This window comes from Protobothrops mucrosquamatus, unplaced genomic scaffold (genome assembly GCF_001527695.2).
Source record: "Protobothrops mucrosquamatus isolate PMUCROS unplaced genomic scaffold, P.Mucros_1.0 scaffold35, whole genome shotgun sequence".
In the NCBI taxonomy this organism is placed as follows: domain Eukaryota; kingdom Metazoa; phylum Chordata; class Lepidosauria; order Squamata; family Viperidae; genus Protobothrops; species Protobothrops mucrosquamatus.
In genome coordinates, this window is record NW_015386419.1 from 1,335,276 (window position 1) to 1,342,245 (window position 6,970).

At 38.1% G+C, this 6,970-nt stretch overlaps 1 protein-coding gene across 1 annotated transcript in view; it reads left to right on the top strand.

The window, feature by feature from the left end:
- The first annotated feature begins 4,592 nt into the window (after positions 1-4,592).
- The window catches only part of CEP350 (centrosomal protein 350), a 95,241-nt gene continuing 92,863 nt past the window's right edge, over positions 4,593-6,970 (top strand). The window contains exon 1 of the mRNA XM_015811269.1: positions 4,593-4,808. The gene's annotated coding sequence lies outside the window, so the exon portion shown is untranslated. The remainder of the gene's footprint in view (positions 4,809-6,970) is intronic.

Sequence of the window (6,970 nt, forward strand, 5' to 3'; positions counted from 1 at the left end):
GAGAATCCCTGAAGGAGTGACACATACTCTGTTAGGGATTCCAGAGTGCTCCACGGCCCCTTTTTGGCCGGAAAACTGTGGTTGTAGGTGGCAGTCTCACAAGGAGATTTCAAGTGCATCAGACCCGACTGAGCCGAAGTGAACCTCTACATCGGAAATAGGGGAATCATGGGATGTTTCAATTCAAGGGTCAAGATAGGCTCCCCAATGAAAAGCTTGCTTGAAGCCTGGGATGGGAATCAGCTACCCATCCAGACAGGTATAAAAAAGAAACAGTTAAAGAAATTATGTGAAAAATGGGCTTTGCTTAAAGATGAGTGCGGAAAACAGATTTGGCCAGAAGGCGGCACATTCAAATTCAAAACACTGAAAGCACTTAGATCCAGAATAGAACCAGCCCAGCTACCCTATTGGTATTGCTGGGCTGAACTGTCCAGATTAAAAAGTCAGGCTCAAATTGAGTTCAAACTACAGCCTCCCTTAGATGACCCAGACCCAAAAATCATGGGCCCCATACTGAACAGGCCTGTACCCAGGCGATTGAGGGACCAGGCTGAACATATTTTAATCCACACCCCCTTCTCCTCGTCTGACTTGGTTGTTTGTACTTTTTCTTATGTATAACTTAGACCTAGATATAAAATTCAAAACATATCTTAATAGTTTACCAAAATGGGCTGAAAAAACCTGTATGGAATTTACAGATAGGCAAGTAGAAAGTTATTCATTTAGAAGAAGGAAAATGAGATGCAAGGGAAGAAGGATGGGGGATGATAAGAGTATTTCTGAAAATGATCTCAAAATTATCATTGATTTCAAACCAATTTGCTAATAATTCAAACAAGAACAATACTGATTAGGAAATATGTATAGCTGTAGGAATTTTGATTTTACATTTCTGGCTTTCCTTTTGCAGTTTTCATTAGTCGTATCCAATTTCAAATCATAATAACACTAGGCGGATCTGTGGCTCTATGTATTTGTGGATGATCCTTAGTCTGGCCTCAACAGGTGGAGGCATGCTTTCCCAAAATACCATTAGACTTCCTTTTATGCTGCTCTTGTATCTTCTTTGGTTTCAGCTATAAGTACCAGCTGCCCCATCTATTTTTAGGAGAAGTGTGCAAGAGTACCATGGAGTGGAAAATTTTCCACTGCCCCTCTCTAAGTTGTAATAAATCTGACTCATGTAAAATGATAGCATGTTTCTTTACATATCACCCTTCTCTCTCTCACTAACAGTACTCTCTGGTACATGTTATTTCAATTTTCCTGGCTGTGAGTCACTTGTATGTAAGCCTGGTAATAGCTCATTAAAACAGATTTAAAATGAGAGGTCATTTGGTTATCTTCCTTACCATCTCAGATTGTTTCCAGCAGGTAAAAGTTTTAATGTGTTTTACTACAGTATCTTTTATATTTTAAAAAGATGATTGCAAAAAGAAATTGCTTTGTTTTTCCTTGCTAAGTGTTCCATGATCTTTTTTTTCTTAATATTTATGCCTTGGTTTCATGCATTAATTTAAAAAAAACCCTAAAATATTAATAAAAGGAATTCTATGGCTACCTCATGGAGAGGCTTCAAAGAGGGAAATTCGAGAGAAAATTATGGTGATTTTAGGTATGTTGTTGAGTTAAATTTAAAACTGCTTCTAGTGAAGATGTTAAAACCAAGAATACAAATTATATCTGGACATGGAATATTTAATAATAATAATAGTAAGTAGGAATTTAGAATGTATATGTTTTCAATAGTGGTATATATATGCATATGATTTTTGTGTAGAGTACCACTTGTTCTTTTTTAATAAAGATTATTTTGATGTAATTTTATTAAAATCCAATGTATATTTTGTGGCAGAGCAAATTATACAGCACTTGATAGAGCAGCCATGAAGGCATTGTAAACAATATTCAGATTCCATAATGGGTCCATGCCTACAAAGATTGGAATAGTGAAAGCAACTGTATTCACTGTGATACTCTGTGGAAGTGAACATTTCGAGAGGAACAATATTGAGGCTTTGGAGTTTTGGTGTTGGAGAAGACTCCAGAGAATACCACGGAAAGCCAAGGGGGGAAAATCCCAAACAAAGCAATCCAAAGTTCTCGCCCAAGGCACAAATAACTAGGCTCAAATTTTGGATAAAATACAAATGTTTAAGCCTTTAAGTATGGTTTGAAATTGAAGTCTCATCTACTAAAAGAATGAAAACATCATTCCAAGTAATCAGAGATAGCAACTTTAAGGCATTGCACAATGGATTTTGTCAGTATTTAAGTTAAGAAGCAGAACAAATTGTGCAATGCAAATGTGTGCAGTTCTTCAGAAACTAGCTTTTTTTTCTGCAGAATTTAAATTATAACTTTAGTAAATGTATATGGAAATTTTCAGTTATCCAGATCATGGTTGTCCCCAAAGTGCTTTTTTTTGGGGGGGGGGGAGTGCCAGCATACACCAAATTTTGGTTACTCACTGTACTAAGTATTATAGTTATACTAAAGATGCTTTTTCAAGAGGCAACTGGATTTTTCGTTGCCTCTTGAAAGGAAGTCCAGTTGCCTCTTGAAAAAGCATCTTTAGTATAACTTTAGTACAGTGAGTATCCAAAATTTGGTATATGCTGGCACTCCCAAAATATACTGAGGATGACCCCAAATGTTTTGTTCTGTTTATAAGTGAATATTGGTAATTGTGCATTGTGGCATAGACTCCTTCAGATTTAATGATATGAAGGGATGTTAGAGCATGCAAAAGCATTCATGTTTAGCACCTGGCTAGATCTTCTTTCTCTGGATTCAGATGGTTGCCCACCACAGCATGTTTCTGGTAAAGGACATATTTGTTTAAGGAACTGAAGGCTGGTTCTATGTGACCAGCTACAGACTGTACATCTCAAAGAACCTTTTTATATTAGAATCTCAGGTGGTGTACAGCCCTGTTGTACACGAATGACATTGTATATTCAGTTTTCACTTATGCCTTGTTTAAAAAGTTTTCAAACACCAGTTCAAGGTCATAACTTAAATTACATTAGACTTATATAGTAGAATGTTAGAAAGGAGGCAATATTAATGGGAATTGTCTCAATTTTATGTTTCATTTAGATATACTGTAGTATATAAGTCATTTTGTGGATATTTTACTGTTTTTTAATTTGTTTTATAATCTTAGAATTGTAAACTGCCCAGAGTTGCTTGGTTGAGATTTACTTGGCTATAGAAACTGAATAAACAAACAAATAAAGTCATGTGCAATATGTTTTGTTTTTGCTTTGTGCATTGTATGAACTCAGTTTTTGTTTTTGTTTTATAAACCATGGCTTATAACTTAGTGTAAAGTATGTATTCAGATACTTCAGCATACAGTAGTTTAACTTCTGCATGCCACTATCTATAGATTTTACTTCTCAATATTTTTTTTACTGAGGGACACAGTAATGTAGAGGATATAGACAACAAGGAGAACTATGGAATGCTAATGGAATAACTTTAACTGCAAGGGATAGAAACTGGAAAATCACTGGTTTCCACCTGGCTTGCTACTAAACCATTTTCTTTTGAAGAGAAATAGAGTGCTCATGCATCTCTAGTTTAAATATAAATGAAGAATAAAATCCAGGAGGTTGCAGTATAAGGGATCTCAAGATCAAGGCATTGATGTTCATCTCAATGTTTTCCCATCAAACTATTTTAGGCTGGTCAATTATCTAGTTCACCTATCTTCTAGCCAAGGTTTTTTTCACCATGACTCTTTAAATATAATACAATTGGTCATGTTTGGATTAATCCCCAGTATCAAGCCATCATATGGTGTGTGTGTGTGTGTTTGCAGAATATTCAGTCAAAACAACTTTATTATGGTTAGCCTGGCATGTAAATTCAGCCTGAGTTCTGAAAGCTAGGTGTTTGCTTTAATGGAATTTCATGTTGCTTATTATTGAATAAATATTAATAGGATTACATTGACTATAACTGTACCACAACTTAACTCAGAGGCAATTTAACAGGGCCATGCCCATTACTAGCATCAATTTCTGAATTCGGTGATATTTTAAAGGCATACATTGACTTAATTACAATTCTAATTTAAAAATAAATCCTAATTACTTTTTACAGAAAACAAGTTTCAAAAGATTCAATAGAATTTTTTTTAATCGAAGAGTTGATAATCATGTTGTACCCCTTTTATAGTAATCCATATATCATATGCACCCCACCGATCTCACTTTGACACATTCCTTTACTGTTTCATTTTTTTTTTTAAAGAAACCCTGGCCGGTAGGGACAACGATATCAAAATGAAGGTCAAAATACATTTTGATGGAACCAGGCGTTTCTTCTTTCAGTAAATCTTCAATATTCCCCTACTTTCAACCACAAACCAATGTATAGGTTTTTCCCGCATTTCATGTCTATTTAGCGGGGGGGGCGGGGGGAGGGAGAGAGAGATGGGCGGAGTGTATTTAACTCTACCACACTCAAGATGACCGGAGCGCACAGTAACCGACTCGTCGATAGCCATATTTGGGAGGTCTATGACTTCTCTTAGGACATATCGCGAGAGTTCCAAACGCAGCTCCCGCCCTATCGCGCGCCGCTGGTACTCTGAAGCTTGAGGCCCGGCGCTTGTGTGTCAGTTGGCGAGCGGTAATGGCGCCGGGTTGTGGGCGGTTTTGCCGTTAAAACGACTTTGGGAGGGGGGGCGCTTCGCCGCAGCGCTCAATCCCGAAGATTTGCGGGATGAGCCAACGACCTCGGTCGCCGCCAGGAAGGAGGAGGAAGGAATGGAAGCGGCGTTAGAGCAGGTGAGGCGGCTCTCCAATTGTGGGGAGCCCTCCAGCTGAAACCCAATTGGGGGGTTCATAGGGAAAGCGAGAGAAACTTGACAGGATTTCCGGCTTTCGGTTCCTGGGATTCAGAAGGGGGTGACGCGCTGGGAGGCTGTTTTCTACTAGCCCGTTTCGGAGTTTGTACCTCTTGTTCGTTCTATCGCCGCCCCCTTTTCCGCACTCCATTCCGCTGCAGTTCGGCCTGGATTGTCACAGCTTCTTCCTGGTTTAAAGGGAGGAAGCTCGGTTATGACTTAGATCCCTGAATTAAAGAAGTGCCTCCCTTCTACCTCTATTTTCAGGCCATTATACTGCAAGAATCCAGAATGAGCGAAATTTATTTGACTTCCAGAAGAGTTATGAGTTTAAATTGTTTGAGATATAAAGAGATGGGAAAAAAAGTTATTCAGAGGGGAGTGGTTGTGATAATTATTTACAGGAACTAGCTTGAAATACAGATATTGAATATACTTATTTTTATGCATTCCCATAAGTGCTAGTGGCACAAACTCATATGCACTTGTGCAAACTAACATAAGGAATAGGGTAAGGTTTTCTCTCCAAGGAATTTACTTTTTAGCCTTATTGCATTTTAGTCTGTTTCAGCAAAAGAGACATATTACAGGCTCAGAGTTAATACTGGCAGTCCTCAATTTACAACCACAAATGAGCCCAAAATTCCTGTTACTAAGTGACACAGTTGAGTTTTGCTCCATTTTACGACCTGTTTTGCCACAGTTGTTAAGTGAATCACTTCAGTTGTTAAATGAATCTGGTTTCCCCATTGCCTTTGCTTGTCAGAAGATTGCAAAATGTGATCACATAACACTGGGACACTGCAACTGTCATAGATATGAACCAGTTGCCAAGTGTCAGAATTTTGGTCATCTGACTATGGGGATGCTGCAACGGTCGTAAATGTGAAAATGGTATAAGTCACTCTTTTCAGTGCTGTTGTAACTTCAAATGGTCACTAAGTGAACTGTTAGCTGAGTACTATCTGTAGAGTTTAACATCCTCTGTCTTTCAGTCTCCAAAACGATACAAAGAAAATACAACTGAAGTGAGTTCTTAAGTTCTTGAAAAATGGCATGGGATTTTCTTCTTTATCCTTCTGTGAACACATTAACATGGTAGTGAGAATCATATTGCCCACCAATAAGGTAATCTTTGATTCACAACAGTTTGTTTAGTGACTGTTCGAAGTTACAATGGCAGTGGGAAAATGACATATGACAGTTTGAAATGTGTTTGAATATTAGTAGCTCAGGTTGGTAGTTGGGCTGGTGGTGGTGGTTTGAGCTCCGAGCTTGGCAATTTGGTTGCAAATGTTTCATCACCATTCGAGGAGACATCATCAGTGCGCTTTGAATTGTGCTCATCTGTCAGAACACTGGCCTTTAAATACCTTTTTGACAGCTTTTCACACTTGCAACTGTAGCAGCTTCCCCATCGTCACAAGATCAAAATTCAGATGCTTGGCAACTGGCATGTATTTATGATAGTTGCTGCGTTCCGAGTCATGTATCAATTTTGCGACCTTCTGACAAACAAGGTCAATGGGGATGCCAGACTCACTTAACAGCCATGTTACTAACTTAACAACTGCAGTGATTCAATTAACCATGGCAAGAATGGTTGTAAAATGATGCAAAACTCACTTAACAAATGTTTCGTTTAGCAACAGAGATTTTGGGCTCAATTGTGGTTCATAGATTAAGGACTCTGTACTCAGCTCATAGGGAAAGTAGAAATACATTATGGGCAACCTACTCACAGAAAGAAGGCAGGATATTTCCCCATGCCCCATAGGACGGGCAGCCCTGTTGGGAGGTAGCAGGTGACATCTGTTGTTGCATGCTATGTTTGAACATGGGGATTATTTGTAATTGTCTCACCTAATAGCTGTAGACCTATTTTCCATGTTTATTTAATTCATACCATATTTTGGAGCAGTGAATTTCATAAATCATGTGGTACAAAGAGTTATCCATTTGTATGTGTTCATTTGGCTAATATATTTCATTGGATGATTGTGTCAAAAGCTGTTTGCTAATCAATATTATCTGTTGTATCATGCTGCCAGGATATCTTTATTTCTCTTTGAAAATTCTAAATGGTTGGGGAGAAAGTATCCC